Here is a 15196-nt window from a genome sequence, read left to right as displayed (position 1 = left end):
AAGGATAGAACTTCTCCTTTTGGAGAACTCTCCAGCCTCTCTTAGTGTACCACCCCAGACCCTAGATGACTCCTCTTCTCATCCAGCTATCTGGAGGAAATCCCTGGGCAAGGGGATCCAGTGGCTGCTACTTGAAAGGGTTAACAGTCCCAGGTATGGAGCTAGTCAGGTTTCGCACCGGAATGCTCTCTCAGTCTAGAGGGCAGAGCAGAGAGTGATGACTAACAGTCAATGCTCTCTGCTCAGAGCGGCTATGAGAACTGTGGTCATGTGATTCCTGAGTTCTCACACTTAAAGCCGTCGGGGGACTGATGTTGCATCCACCTAGGTAAGTATGATTTAAAAAGAAATGCCATACTTCTCTTTTACTGGGGGCACAGTCAGTAATAAAAACTGACAGGGGTTCTAATCCCTATCCACTCTATCCAAAACAAAAATGCCTTTAGTTATACTTTAATTGTTTGTAATCTGTGGTACAGTTCTTTAAGTTATTATGCTCTGTACACTATGGATAACAGTTCCTATTACACTTCTGTCTTCCGTTCAGCATTTTTGAGCTGACGCTGCGGAGCCTTCACCAGACTCCACCAGCCCAGTTACCTATTACTTCATCTCAGTGACACTAATCTGTAAGTTAGACTTGAGCTCCAGGAAGCTTGACTCTGTGCAAAACCTATGTTTACTCTCCTGGAGGACTCACTCCATCTTCTGGGACATACAGACTGGGTCCCTAGGATACCCCGTATCGCGTAATCCTGGGGCACTAGGGAAGAAGCCTAAGCACACAAGCTCCTTCACGATCGGGACCTTCCATCACCTATGTCAAGTCACTCCGCCTCCCAACTAGATGGTTGCTACATGCACACAGACGCTAGTACTGTGGTCATTGGCATTGGCACTATAGCCTTTTCTGTTTAGCCCACTGTATATTAGACATACCATATGTACTAAATATTCTCTTGACTTGTCTCGCCCCCTGGTATGAACCATATGTGCAATACATCTAGTAAGGATGCACCCTAGGGTTTCCACCTGTCCGGGTTTTGAATCATGTGTCCGGGTTTCTGTTTGCCTGAGATCTGGACACATTATTCAGAAGGAATTGTGCCAGGACAGTCGGCAGGGGCATGCTAACCTGTGACAAGTTTGCTCATCTATCTCCTGAATGTCTACCCTCCCCACAGGCAGCCCAACTCACTCCTGACTGACTCCAAACTGACCGAACCTCTGTGTGCACACACAGGAGGAGGAGGGACACGCGCTGATCTGAGGTCTGTAGAAAGTTTATTATACAAGCGTACCTCTGTTTACGAATTTAATGCGTTCTGCTGGACGTTTTATATTGCGAAATATTCCTAAACTGCAACACGGTTTCTCATAGGAATGCAAGTTGGTGGAGCCAAGTGCCAGAACTTGTTCCAGGACTCATGGGACACTGGGATTTTGTTAAAATCTCAGAAATGGCCCATGAAAACCAGGAGGGTTGGGAGGTATAGATCTGTATTAGAAGGGGGAGAGTATTTGTGTTTGGGGGGGAAGGGTTTGTATTGGGAGGGGGGATTTAGTTGGGCGGATTTGGGATGGAAGTAGGGAGAGTACTTCTGTAGGAGGGGCTTGGGGGAAAGATGATTTGTCCGGAGAGCACAAGGGGAGAGAAATTGTTACAGGATGGGGAACATGTTGTGCTAGAAGGGGGATTTGGGGTAAAGGATTTGTACTGGGAGGGGGATTTATGCTTGTGGGGGTGGGGTATTTGTGCAGGGATGCAGAGTTGTGCAGGGAGGGGGATTTGGAAGATGATGTGTGCTGGGAAGGTGGATTTTTCAGGGAAAGGGTTTGTGCTAGAAGTGGGATTTTTTTTTTTTTTTGGTGGGGAGTGGGAGGAGAAAGATTTGTACTACAAGAGACATTTGGGGGAAGATTTGTATTGGAATGGAGGGCTGTGCTGGATGGGAGGATTTGGTGGATGGAAGAGGATTTATTCTGAGAGGGGTACTGGGGAGGAAGGAGGGTTTGTTCTGGTAGGGGAAGAGAATTTGTATTAGGAGGGGGAATTGAGGGTGTGGGGATAAGTTGTGAGATGGGGAAGAAGGGGGGATTGTGCTAGGACTGGGGATGGTGTAGGAGGACTTGTGCTGAAGAAGGGGGAAGAAGATTTGTTATGGGGGGGATCATTTTCTTGGAGGTGGAGAAATTATTTTTGCTGGAGGGGGGAGGGTGAGCATAAAAATTAGTGCTGGATTTTTTTTTTGCAGGATAGGGAGTGGGGATTTTTGATTAAAGGGTAAAGTGGGGGAGAGTATTGCTCAAGGAGGGAATGTTGCACTCTCCTTACCCCTACACTGTGCGTTACACATCCCTGCCTCCTAATATGCATTACACACTCCTGTCCCCAGCATTCTGTCTATTAATTATTCCTGACCTCTGCATTCCATGCATAACACTCACAATTTGGCCACACCCACTGTTCACCGAGGTGTGCTAAGCCGCATTGGTACTCTCTTTGGGGCACCCAAAAGTGTCCTAGGTCTCTTACAATCTGATAGTGTATACGCCAAAAAAAATGAAAGCACCTGGACTGAATGGCAACACCCACAGGTCCTTCAAGAATTGAGCTCTGCCATTTCAAAGCCATTGTTTCTCATTTTTAGGGACTCTTTAACCACATCCCGAGTGCCCTATAGCAGAAATACTGCTACAGGGTGGCAGGGGTACGTAAAATCACATATATATACATGATTTTGTACTTCCAGGTAGGAGGCACGTGGTGATTACAGAGGATCTCTAACGGGCAGGAGGGCTGCATTGTTTACCAACATTCCTCCTCCCTGTCAGCTCAGGCACACTGCTCTAGATAGCTGTGCACAGCACTGCCATCCAGAGCAGTGTGCTTACAGTGAAGCACCAACACACCACCCTCCAGTAAAACACTCCCAGTGCACTGTTAACCCTTTGATCGCCCCTTATGTTAACCCCTTCCTGCCCAGTGCTATTAGTACATTGTCAGTGCTTTTTTTTTTTTGTACCAGTGATCACTGTATTGGTGGTACTGGGGATGTCAGTGGCACCAAGTCAGCTCCTCCCAGAATGCCTGCTGCAGTCCCGATACAAGTCGCTGATTGCCACTATCTATACATGTATCATTTGTAAATGCTATAACTTTCACGTAAACAAATTAATTTACACATATTGGGTTTCTTTTTTAGCAAAGACATGTAGCGGAATACATTTTGTCAATTTCTGATGAAATTTGATTTTTAAAAATTTTTTTATTGGACTTGTTTAATAGCAAAAAGTCAAAAATATTGTTTTTTTTCTCAAAATTGTCGGTCTTTTTTTTTTATAGTGCAAAAAATAAAAAATGCACAGGCGATCAAATACCACTGAAAAAAAGCTCAATTCGTGGGAAAAGAAGGATGTAAATTTCATTTGGGTGCTGCGTTGCATGAATGTGGAATTGTCAGTTAAAGTAACACAGCGCCGTAACACAAAAAATAACCTGGTCAGGAAGGGGGGTAAATCTCCAGGAGGGCAAGTGGTTAATGACTGGCATAGTACCACTGGATTGGTGTAAGGCCAATGTGGTGCCTATATTTAAAAAAGGATCAAAATCTTTACCAAGTAATTATAGACCTGTTAGTTTAACTTCTATAGTTGGGAAGATACTGGAGAGTTTAATAAAAGATCACATAGATGAGTTCTTGCTGGAAAAAATATTTTAAGCAACAGACAGCATGGATTCATGAAAGACAGAAGTCAAACAAATCTGATTTCTTTTTATGAGGAGGTGAGCAAAACCTTGGAGAGAGGGGTGGAGGTGGACGTGGTATACTTGGATTTTGCAAAAGCATTTGACACAGTTCCCCACACACGGCTAATGTGTAAGGTAAAGTCTACAGGCTTGGAAAAATCCGTATGTAAATGGATAGAAAACTGGCTAAAAGATCGTATTTGTCAGGGACCATCGCGACGCATGGGTCTGCACATGCGTAGGTGTCTGTCAAGACATGCAGGAAGCAGGGCACTAGGACCCAGGTGCATCCGTCACCTATGACGGCGCTGGGCAGGCACTAGGACCTAGGCTGTGCCTGTCAGGTGCAGGGCTGGCTACCTAAACCAGCCCTGCACAGACACAAGTTGCCATATGGTCTGATCTTGTTCCTGTGATCTGTGAGTTGATTCCTGACTGTTGCTGACCTTGCTTGAACCTGACCTTGCTGATATTCTCCTGCCCTGACCCTCTGGCTCGTTTGACTACTCTTCTGGATATCCTTTCTGATCTGAACTTCTGTGTCAGGAATGGACTTGCCAATAGTGGTGGGACTCACCTGCCTTGTGGGCTGCAGTACCAGGGCTGGCCAGCGGGTGCTCTCAACAACCAGAGGTTCACTTCGGCAATTAGCCATCACCTGGGGCTGATTGCAGGTGGTGTATTTAAGGGATGGCCAGACCTGCAGTCTGTGCCTTGGTGTGTGTTTTTCCATGGGCCCCTGTACCTTGTAACCTGCATTCCTGTTCCTGCCTGACTTGTTGTCGACCCTGCCTGATCCTGACCTCTGCTGACTTCTCCTGTTTGATCCCTGGCTTGTGACCCTGACCATTCTCTCCGCCTGCTCCTCCTGTACCTACCTGCCCGATAGTTATCGACCCGGCCTGCCTGACTACGTTGTGCTCTATATGTGTATGTACCTGTGTATCTATATCAGTTTAGGTTTGGGTTTGTTTCACCTTGTTGTATGTATTTGTGTTAGCTTTGGGTTTGGTGCACTGCATTTATATTTGTATTGTTAGTCTTAATAAATTGTCTTATTTATACCATATCTGAAGTCTGCGTTTCCGTGTCAGTACACATATCTGTGGTCACACCCGCATCCCTGACATTCTGTTACCAGACCTGGCGAGTGACCTGATTGCTCTGTGCTTGCTGTCTTGTACCATGCTGTCCGCCCTTTACCGACCTGGCCTGTCTGACCACGCTATTGCTCAGCCATCCATCTGACCCGCACAGATTAGCTGCTATTCTCCAGACCTGTCTGCCTCTTCACACCAGGCTCTCCACCTGTCATTACCTCTGGTGATTCCTCTATCTCAGGTGGGTGTACTCAGGGGCCGCGACCTGGTCACTGTCTGCTCCAAGCCCATCCCCACCATCAGGGGCTCTGGTGAACAAGCGGACTGGGGCTTAGACTCCACGTGACTTCACATGACCACGACCCCCGTGCCTGTGTTCCCAGGGCATTAGCGAGCGTGTTCATGAGGGTCCCCATATTAATCTCTACCTACGCTCCGTATGGACCTTGTGGTAGACTGTGTGCCTGCATGCTCTGGTATTATTTATGGACACTTTTTTCATAATTTTTTATTCTTTATAATTTCCATATTTACTTTGTATTATTTATTTAATTAGCGCTTTCCTTTTATTTGTTTAAGCAAAAAATTGGGATTTTTTTTGAGTTGGGAATTTGCTGCTTTGGAGTTTTGGGGTGTGGCGCTTTTCTTAAAACACTTTGATTTTATGCTCTGGTATTGACTGTATTGCATCCTCCACAGGTACCTATTGGCAATGAATTAGGTGGGCCTCCCTTTGAGGAACCAGCAGCAGGCTACAAGAGCCCTGGCAGAGAAGATGTAGAACATTCTGTCACCGTCCACATACCAAAGCCCTCATAGAAGGGACACACGTAGCCAGGTTCTATACTCTACGTTCTATTGTCTCTCTCAGGAGGATACAGAGGGGGCTCAGTTGCCATGGAAACACTTTCACGCTCTTCTCCTCGCCTGAGCAGCAGGCTCTACCACGCCCCTCGTGTTGTCTCGCTGGATGTTCCACCAATGACAACTCCGCCCAACGGCTAGCGTTCGGCTTCCATGTCACGTGACGAGCTGCTGCTCTGTTTGTCTCTCAGCCGGAGAGACAAGATGGCTGCGTGCTGCTGAGCTGGGCTGTGACGTTCGGAAGGTGCCAGTCGGTGAGGAGGTCCCGTGACGTTCGGTGAGATGATATGACTGTAGGGAAGGAGGGGGGCTTTTCCCGAGAGACAGGGGTGACCCGGAGGGTGTGTGGAGGAAGGGGTGCACTACAGAGGAGCCTCCTGTGATTGCTGGGGATAGACATCTCAGGGAGGATGGGGGCAGGGAGACTTTCTATGCTCTGATACATGGAGGACATGGCTCTGTCTGTCTTGTACAGGGGAGGGGTCCATAGATGGACATGGAGAACAATGGGGTGTCTTCTGACTGGTCACCTCCCCACAGGACAGCTCACCTCTTCAGTGACACAGCTCCTTCACTTATACAGATGGCAGGTAGTCCAGTGACACAGACTGTTTATGTATGCAGGTGTCCCATCATCCAATGACAGCTCCTTTACATATACAAGTGTCCGATCGTCCAATGGCATAGCTTCTTTAGGTATACAGGTGTCCGATCGTCCAAAGACATAGCTCCCTTACCTATACAGGTGTCCGATCATCCAATGGCAGAGCTCCTTTATGTATACAGGTGTCTGATCGTCTAATGACACAGATTGTTTACGTATACAGGTTTCCGATCGTCCAATGACATAGCTCCCTTACCTATACGGGTGTCCGATCGTCCAATGGCATAGCTCCTTTATGTATACAGGTGTCCGATCGACCAATGACCTAGCTCCCTTACCTATACAGGTGTCCGATTGTCCAATGACATAGCTCCCTTTCCTCTGCAGGTGTCCGATCGTCCAATGGCATAGCCCTCTTACCTATACAGGTGTCCGATCATCCAATGGCATAGCTCCTTTATGTATACAGGTGTCTGATCGTCCAATGACACAGATTATTTACGTATACAGGTTTCCGATCGTCCAGTGGCATAGCTCCTTTATGTATGCAGATATTGGATCATCCAATGACAAAGCTCCTTTATGTATACAGATATTGGATTGTCCAATGACACAGCTTATACAGATATTGGATCGTCCAATGACACAGCTCCATTACTTATACAGACATCAGACAGTCCAATGACACAACACCTTACACAGATATTGAATTGCCCAATGTCATAGCTTCTTATGCAGATATTGGATAGTCCGATGATACGCACCTTTACTTCTACAGATATCAGATCATCCAATGATACAGCTCCTTTACTTCTACAGATATCATATCATCCAATGACACAGCTCCTTTACTTCTACAGATATCAGATCATCCATTGACACAGCTCCTTTACTTCTACAGATATCAGATCATCCAATGACACAGCTCCTTTACTTCTACAGATATCAGATCATCCAATGATACAGCTCCTTCTACAGATATCAGATCATCCAATGACACAGGTACAGCTTTATTTACACAGATAGAAGAACTGACCTAATCCACAGGCCCACTTTTCTAGATATGGATGACATGTCTCTTACATTGATAAAGGGGACCTGGGTGTCCTCAAAATGTCACATAGATTCTTATATGTATACAACATGTATCTTTTATAGTTCAGCTCTGACCTTCCATTCAGTCTTACATAGTTGTACCGGCTCCTCTCCTGTACTGAAATTACTTAATTTGATTTCACTGCACACTGAGTACCTCACAGTGTTCTCTAGAAGCTGCAACAAGTCAGACAGAACTCGCCTCATTCCCTGGGTGGAGGACATCCAGTATTACATAGCTCTTTCCTCCTCAGCCTTAATGTCCCTAGCCTGTACCTTTCATTCATTGGACTTTTGTTTTTAATCATGCAAGCCCAGTGTCAATTCAAATGAAAGCACTACTATACAAACACAGCCTGCCTAAGGCCTCTTGCGCACTGCTGATCTAATGCAGCCCATTGTTTACAATGTGCCTGTACACACAGGTGAGTAAACAAGCACTGCATATTCTCAAGGAAAAAAAAAAAAGAAAAATGTGCGTGTCTGGTCAGTAATTTGCACCAGTGTGCTCAAATACGCACATATGAACATAAATATTCATAGATTTTGCCTGGGAATATATTGTGCGTGAGAATGCGCACATACGTACAAATACGCAGAAAACAAATGCCAGAAATGCTGATGCTCAGACATCAGTACCGTGTGCCTAAGAATGCCTCTAGTCATCCAAACTGACATCCACCTATCAAGGCATTTTACATTTGTATAACTCCCAAGAGCTATCCCAGTGCTAGCATTAGGGCTGACGGTTCTTTAGAAGCACTAAGGCAGGGTGCTGTGGTGTGTTAAGGAAGTTATCTACAGTACCCTGCCCCTCCCCCCCCCCCATACCTTTACTTTTCACCAGCAGGCATGATCTTCCTGCATTACATAGCGAAGCACAGAGATCCGGTGGTGACATCGCTGTGTTTTATTTAGAAATGTCATTAGTATGCACATCATGGGGCTAGGTGGAACCAGGGAAGGCAAGATAGTGTGTTTTAAGAAAAGGAGCTGTTGCATTGCACTTTTAATATGCAAGCTATTATCTAGAGCGCACTTATTAGGGAACCACCATAGACAGGGGCATACAATTGTGCACTGGCTGTTGAAGTGTGTGTGCGAGCTAAATGTCCCTTGTTTTTTTATTGGTACGTGGGTAGTGTGTAAATTCTCTGCTGATAGTAGCTTTATTTCTTATTTGTATCATTCACGTTGCCCTTCTTATGTGCATCTGCAATGACAAATGATTATGTTTGGAGATCCTAGTCTCATGCAGTCTCTGGACAGGTTGATTGGTTTGCTGTATTTGGGCACCTTCATTGTATATACTATGTGACATGTTGCAGTACATGGAACACCTTCATCAGTCCTTGACCATCAGTTGTGCTCACTTTGCCTTCCTGATGGTAAAAGTGCTCATTTGTTACATTGTATCTTTTCCTATTTATATGTAACTTTCTTTTATCAATAGTCTACTACAGGAGTAGGCAACCTTGGCACTCCAGCTGTTATGGACTACAAGTCCCAAGAGGCTTTGCAAGACTGACATCCACAGGCATGACTCTCAGGAGAAGGGGGGGGTGATTTGCAGCTTCAGCACAACTGGAGTGCCAAGGTTGCTTACCCCCGGTCTAGTGCGTTCAAACAAGCAAGATGTCTTGTGATTGGCAGTTGTACAAATCATGGCGTAAGGCTGATGAGACAGGCGACTCTGCCAATGGTCTTTTTGTTGAAATCAGCCTTGGCGGGATCATTAAGTCTGTTCCTATGTAATCATGTCCTCTGTAGCAGCAAGGTGTCCCCTCTCATCAAGATTCAGCAGCGTTCAGTCCAGCGAGCGAAGGGCATGCCACTGTGTGTGGCAGCGGCGAGGGAGCGATTTCATAGGGACCGACAGAACGCCTCTTAAGCTAGCCATACATGGCTTGAAATTCGTTCGGTTCAGCAGCGACTGGTCAAGATTCAAACGTTTATGGGCAGGCTGATTGTTCACAAGTCAATCGACTTAGGTGCAGCCAGCCTGTTGGATTTTTTTCATGCTGTTACTGCCAGTGGCTATAACCAGTTGCATTAATAATTGTGTTCTACTGGATGGAAGGCTCCCCCTCCTCCACCAGCAGAACATAATAGCTGTGTGGGGAAATAAAGTGATTCTTTCCTGTGGAAGGAAAGAAGATTGAACCATCTATGGGCTGCCTTAGTGATCCTACCGTTGGTGTTTTATCTTGGTGGTACAATTGTCCATATGTCATCAGCCTATGTCCATCCTTTTGATTAGAAAAGACACTGCACATTGATTTTTTTTTTATTAAGAAATTTATTTATTTTTTAAATTTGACCTCTGATTCATGAACACACAATGTTATTACCGTGTCAACATATAACAGAAGCCCATTTTCTGCACTGAATTGAATGTCACTCTTGTATTAGCAGACCTCTTTGGTGTCTTGCCTATTTTAAACCTTTATACTAATATATGCCAATATATTATTATTATACAGGATTTATATAGCGCCAACAGTTTGCTCAGCGCTTTACAATATAGCGGGAGACAAAACAGCAACAATACAGTTCAATACAGGAGGGATAGGAGGACCCTGATCCTTGGAGCTTACAATATTCTGCTCAGTGTCTGCCTGCTGATGGAATGAGTTGTTTTCCATGTCCTCCACTTGTCATTGTCACATCCCTGTGTGTCATCCCGGGTGTGGTCCTCTCCCCTATTCTCCGCTTGCTGAACTTCCTTCTCCATATTTCCTTCATTGAAAATAATCCATGGGAACCTGTTTAGGGTGGTATATGTTTTCCATATAATCTTCAAAGACAAAAAAGGTCTTTCCATTGTTTATATATAAAAAAAATGTATTTGTAATAATATAAAGCAAGAAAGTACTGTATGAATTGACTACAGGGTTCCCAGATGCATTGACAGTCAGCATCGGTGTGCAGTATGGGATATGCACCAATTGATCCGACATTATCATAATAAATCCATGATAAAGATTGGAGGCACAAATGTTCTCCCCAAAATGAGAAGGTTCAGTTGTTAGTGAGGGTTGGAAGGTCTTTTGAGTTGTCAAAGATGAAGGTGCTTCCAAGGGTTGTTACAGATGAGCGTGAGCATCTACTAAATGTAACTCCTTTTGTGTTCCATGAAATTTGGGGGATATTTTTCTATAAACAGGCAGAATTGTCAACAGTGACATTTCTCATAGACAAAGGACATGGCAACAGATACTGTAGATGCTGGGGTATTGATCCCTCTCTAGCCTCCTGGGACAGTGGTGGTTAGATCTCTGCTGTTCAGTTTCTGGATCTAGTGGCTTTCTGTACCTGCTCTGACCATTATAGGGGTTCCCACTGATAAATATTATATCAAATTCATAATTTGGCACTTATATTATATTGATGGCAAGCTTGCAAAATATTTGGTTTTTATGATTAATCATAATTAATATTTAAATGTGTGAATGGCCACCTTGAACCAGTGAGTGTTAATTTCTTCAGTTATAAGCTAAGCTAGCTAACCAGCTGAGAGCTGAGTATTCTATAATAGGGCATAGCTGGTTAGAAGACTCTTGTGTAGAATGTCATGGAGTAACCAAAATAGTATAAGTATGACATAACGTATTCTAATAGTATCTGTATTTATTTAGTTTGGTTTATAAGTTGGTAATATTGTTACATACATAGATTTCTGGTTATACAACATTATTGAGATGTTGTAAAGATACATTCTTAATTTATATTATTTAATCAGAGACTGGTCAAATGAGCAAGCTGATGTAACATCACCAGCTTATTATGGTCACTACATATGTGCCTGTCAGTCAAAAGACCATATATGTAGCGTCCCCTCCCTTCAATGATATTGCTCTGCTAATCAGTATTGTTTACCATACAAGGTTCTAAGATCACAAATTATGAAGCTTACAAGTATCATAAAAAGGCATCTTAGGAGATGCGGGGACACACACACACACTCATACACACTGAAGAGACACCCACACACAAACATAGCATAAAGATGCTATGGTTAATCACAGAAGTGACAGACTGGAACAGGTGCATTCTCTAGGATAAGAATTAGTCACTTCCGTCTACTTCCGGCTTCTTCCCAAAGACTCTGAAGGACAAACAGAACATGGAAGAAGCACATGAGACAATGGACATAAGAGTGACACATCTTTAAACTTCTGCTTTGATATTTCTGGTTTTATCTACATGGAACTCTTCATGATACACTTTACATTATTTTAAGCCATTGTGTGCTAAAATAAAATCATACTTTATTACTTTGCCGGCTCTTTAATCACAAGCAAAATCGCCTATAGACACTAAAGAAGTACTATATGTTGTAGCAAACGTGCTCATCAGAGTTGGACGCGGAGTTCCCCTTTTCCTTTTTTTTTTTCTTTTTGTTTGAGGTATTCCTCGATCATTCACTCTCTACCCCCTCCCTTCCTGAGATGCAAACGTTATCTCCTGAGTGACAGATGGTGGGGGGTCAACACAGGTGAAGGCATCCCTGGTTTGGTGCCAGCAGTCTGCGGAAAGTGTAACCTTTCTCACCCATAATAAAACAGATAAGGCAGCTTCTCCCCGGACTTGAAAGAAGTTGGAACCTCATAAAACTGACCAGCAGTTAATTGAACATTCCTCAGGTCAGCTGTCACCTATGTTTCATATCATGGAGTATGAAGCTGTTCGTTTCAATTGAGAGTCCACTGACCTCCTGTCCAAAATATTGTATTGGGCAGACTCAGAGCCACCCCCCCCCCCCCTTGCAGAGGGTTTTTAAAAAGGACAGGCTGCAAGCCTGGAGGGAGCTAGAAGAAAAGCACATCTCCTGAGTTTAACATCGTAACAGAGGAAATCCAAGACCCTTGCTGCTCTGCACTTGGATCTGTTTACAAACCAAGGCATATTGGCAAGTAACTTAACCCTTTAACTTCCTTCCTATTATCTCTTTGCTGTATTTCTATATACATATATATATATATTTTTTTGACATCTCTTTGTAAATATTTTATTGCACCTGTTTGACTCTTTTAGTAATACATCTTTCTTTCTGAAAGTGTTAAACTGTTTTTAAGCGCTTACTTGCAATTCACGAATTCCTGCCTTTCGAAGAGACGCTACTGTGTTTGTTTAATTCTCTGCCCAATTGGCCTACGGGGTCCGCATTGGACAGGCGACTTTTCAATCATTATAGTGTATATCTGATGATGAGAGTTTCCTTCTTCTCTGACAAAAAAGACGGTGATGGCAGTGGAGGGTTAGCTGCGTAATTAACCCGACCCAGTAACAAGCGCATTCATGCTGCAGGCACCGATTGTAGCCCATTAGCTGGACAATCGCTGTGCAGGGTGCAGCTGGGTGGGGTCTTGTTACGCGCATCACACTGCGGTTGTAGATCGGCCAGTCCTTCGGGCACGAGTTGGTGAGAAGGTCTGGGGTCTGACGCTGTGGGTGTGACGTATTACTATTAGTCACGGTCGTGCGATTGTCGCATGTTGGTGGCGGCGCCCGTGCGATCGTGACGTTTGTCTCAGAAAATTCTACACCCACTCTCCCTGCTAGACTTGTATATCATTTATCTTGCAGAGAATGCAGCGATATGAGTGAAGGACAACCCAGATTGGGCATGAGCAAAGCTAAACCATGTTGTTGCGTTTTTATGGGGGAAATCCAAAGAGAGCAAAGAAGCCAGTGTGTTAATCATCTCAATAGGCTCCAGTATTATTTATTAAGGTGTTTAGCGCTGATAATTTATGCAGCGCTACATGTAGTGTACATTCACATCAATCCCTGTCCTCAAGGAACTTATAGTCTAAGCGTCCTACCTTGCATAGCTATATACACATAGGGTTAAATAACTATTTCTTGGCCCAGTATTGTACTTGACTCTTTATTGATAACATCATTGCGCAAATGATAAACACAAATGATATAAATAAATGCTTTTGCAAATCCACTTGTAAAAGTGGTGTGGTTGTTATCCTTGTCCTGTATATAGGCTATGCAGAGAGCAGAGCCGAGGTAGGGACCCAGCAAGCTCCACCCACTGCAGGAGGGGCAGATACATGACCAGCCACACTACACAAGGTGAGAGAGCAGCAATGACCAGTCTTTAATACAGGAAGCTCCTGCACATAGACAAACGTTTCATACTGGATTACTGCACAGATCTGGAAGAAATACACAAAGCTTTTCTATTAAAACATGATTTGCGTATCCTGGAATTCAGCCATAGGCTTTCATTGACTATAATAGAGATAACAATAATGAAAATCACTAACTTTTGCAGTCGGCCATTAATAAATATTGAAGACATTGCTAGTAACGGCTTAATGTTTCTGAAAACAGAAGAGCACAGTTGTGAAATGCAGAGATCTGTTACCTTTATTAACTAAATATTGGCTTCCTTTTTACAAGTTAGCATAGCTTGGGATCTGATTGGTTGGTTGAAGTGGCTGCAGTTTGCACATTGCCTTCTGCTGTGAGTCTATAGATGTGTTTGATGTATGTCTTTCACAGATATATTAGACAAAGACAGGGTGGATGCTGTGAGGGAGGACATTCTGAGCTCATACTGCACTAATCCGCTGTTCTGGCTTCTTAGCACAGCGGGTACATGAAGGACACACTCGTATCCCATCCAAATTGTCCTTTTAATTTTGCATACCAAGTAGGTTCAGTGCACAAAAGCATTAATACATACAAAACTTTCCTTGCCGCATGCTGTTTTATTTTATAAGTGTAAAAGAATTTATCAGCACTGAAAGCAGTGCCATAAGGTTCAGCTGAATTTACTGCATCCCTGTCTGTCTACAAAGTTTATCCATTATTATCTCACAATGAAGTGACGCTGTCATAAACAAAATATGGCAATTGCCATTTCTTGCCTCTCTTTAACCACTTCAGGTCCGGACACTTTCACCCCCTTCCTGTCCAGGCCAATTTTCAGTTTTCAATGCTATCACACTATGAATGACAATTGCGCTGTCATGCAACACTGTACCCATATGAATTTTTTAGCATTTTTTTTAAACCGATAAAACTTTATTTTGGTGGTATTTATTCACCACTGGGATTTTTTTTTTTTTTTTTGCTATATAAATAAAGTCCAAACATTTTGAGACAAAAAAAAATTCTTATAAAATTTTGCAAATAATCTTTCTTCATAAATTTTGGCCAGAATGTATTCATCTATCTTTTTAGTAAAAAAAAAAAAAAAAACCCAAATAAGTTTATAACCAAAAATTATAATTTTTCAAAAACATTTTTTACATTTTTATTTTATATTATTATTTGTTATTTTTTAACATACCGTCACCATAGTGACATTGTACTATTTGTGGGGGTTGATAAAGATTTTTTTTTTTTTTGTTACACTGATTGCTTTTATACCCATAAAGGCTGTAAAAGCAATCATTTCTTCTTATCTCTGGCTCCCGTCTCTTGCAGCCATTGAGAAATACTGTGAGAGCTGTGATTGGTCACAGCTTGTCACATGGTACAAGGCTGTTGTGAATAGCCTTGTACCATGTGACCTCTGTGATCATTCACAGATTTCACACATAGTAAGCAATGATGTCAGGAAGTGACATGTTGTTTACTACTGTTCCTGTGATCACTGATTGGTCAATCAGTGATCACATGAATCGGGACCTCACACAGTGGTCCCATACAGCGATCGGTGTTCCACTGTGTTCGGAGGACACAGCGGGCACCGGATCACGGTGCCGCACGCTTAGGCAGTGAATGCGGAGGCCGTTTATAAATGACCACCCGCTC

At 43.5% G+C, this 15196-nt stretch overlaps 1 protein-coding gene across 4 annotated transcripts in view; it reads left to right on the top strand.

The window, feature by feature from the left end:
• Positions 1-5855: 5855 nt before the first annotated feature.
• The window catches only part of KIDINS220 (kinase D interacting substrate 220), a 204449-nt gene continuing 195108 nt past the window's right edge, over positions 5856-15196 (top strand). For 3 of the 4 annotated variants that reach the window (XM_089672018.1, XM_089672017.1, XM_089672015.1), the window contains exon 1: positions 5856-5992. The gene's annotated coding sequence lies outside the window, so the exon portion shown is untranslated. The remainder of the gene's footprint in view (positions 5993-15196) is intronic. The other variant, XM_089672016.1, reaches the window with a different exon arrangement.

Source organism: Staurois parvus, unplaced genomic scaffold (assembly GCF_062004578.1).
Source record: "Staurois parvus isolate SC_StPar_1 unplaced genomic scaffold, SC_StPar_1.0 ptg000118l, whole genome shotgun sequence".
In the NCBI taxonomy this organism is placed as follows: Eukaryota; Metazoa; Chordata; class Amphibia; order Anura; family Ranidae; genus Staurois; species Staurois parvus.
This window is presented reverse-complemented; position numbering and strand designations above follow the sequence as displayed.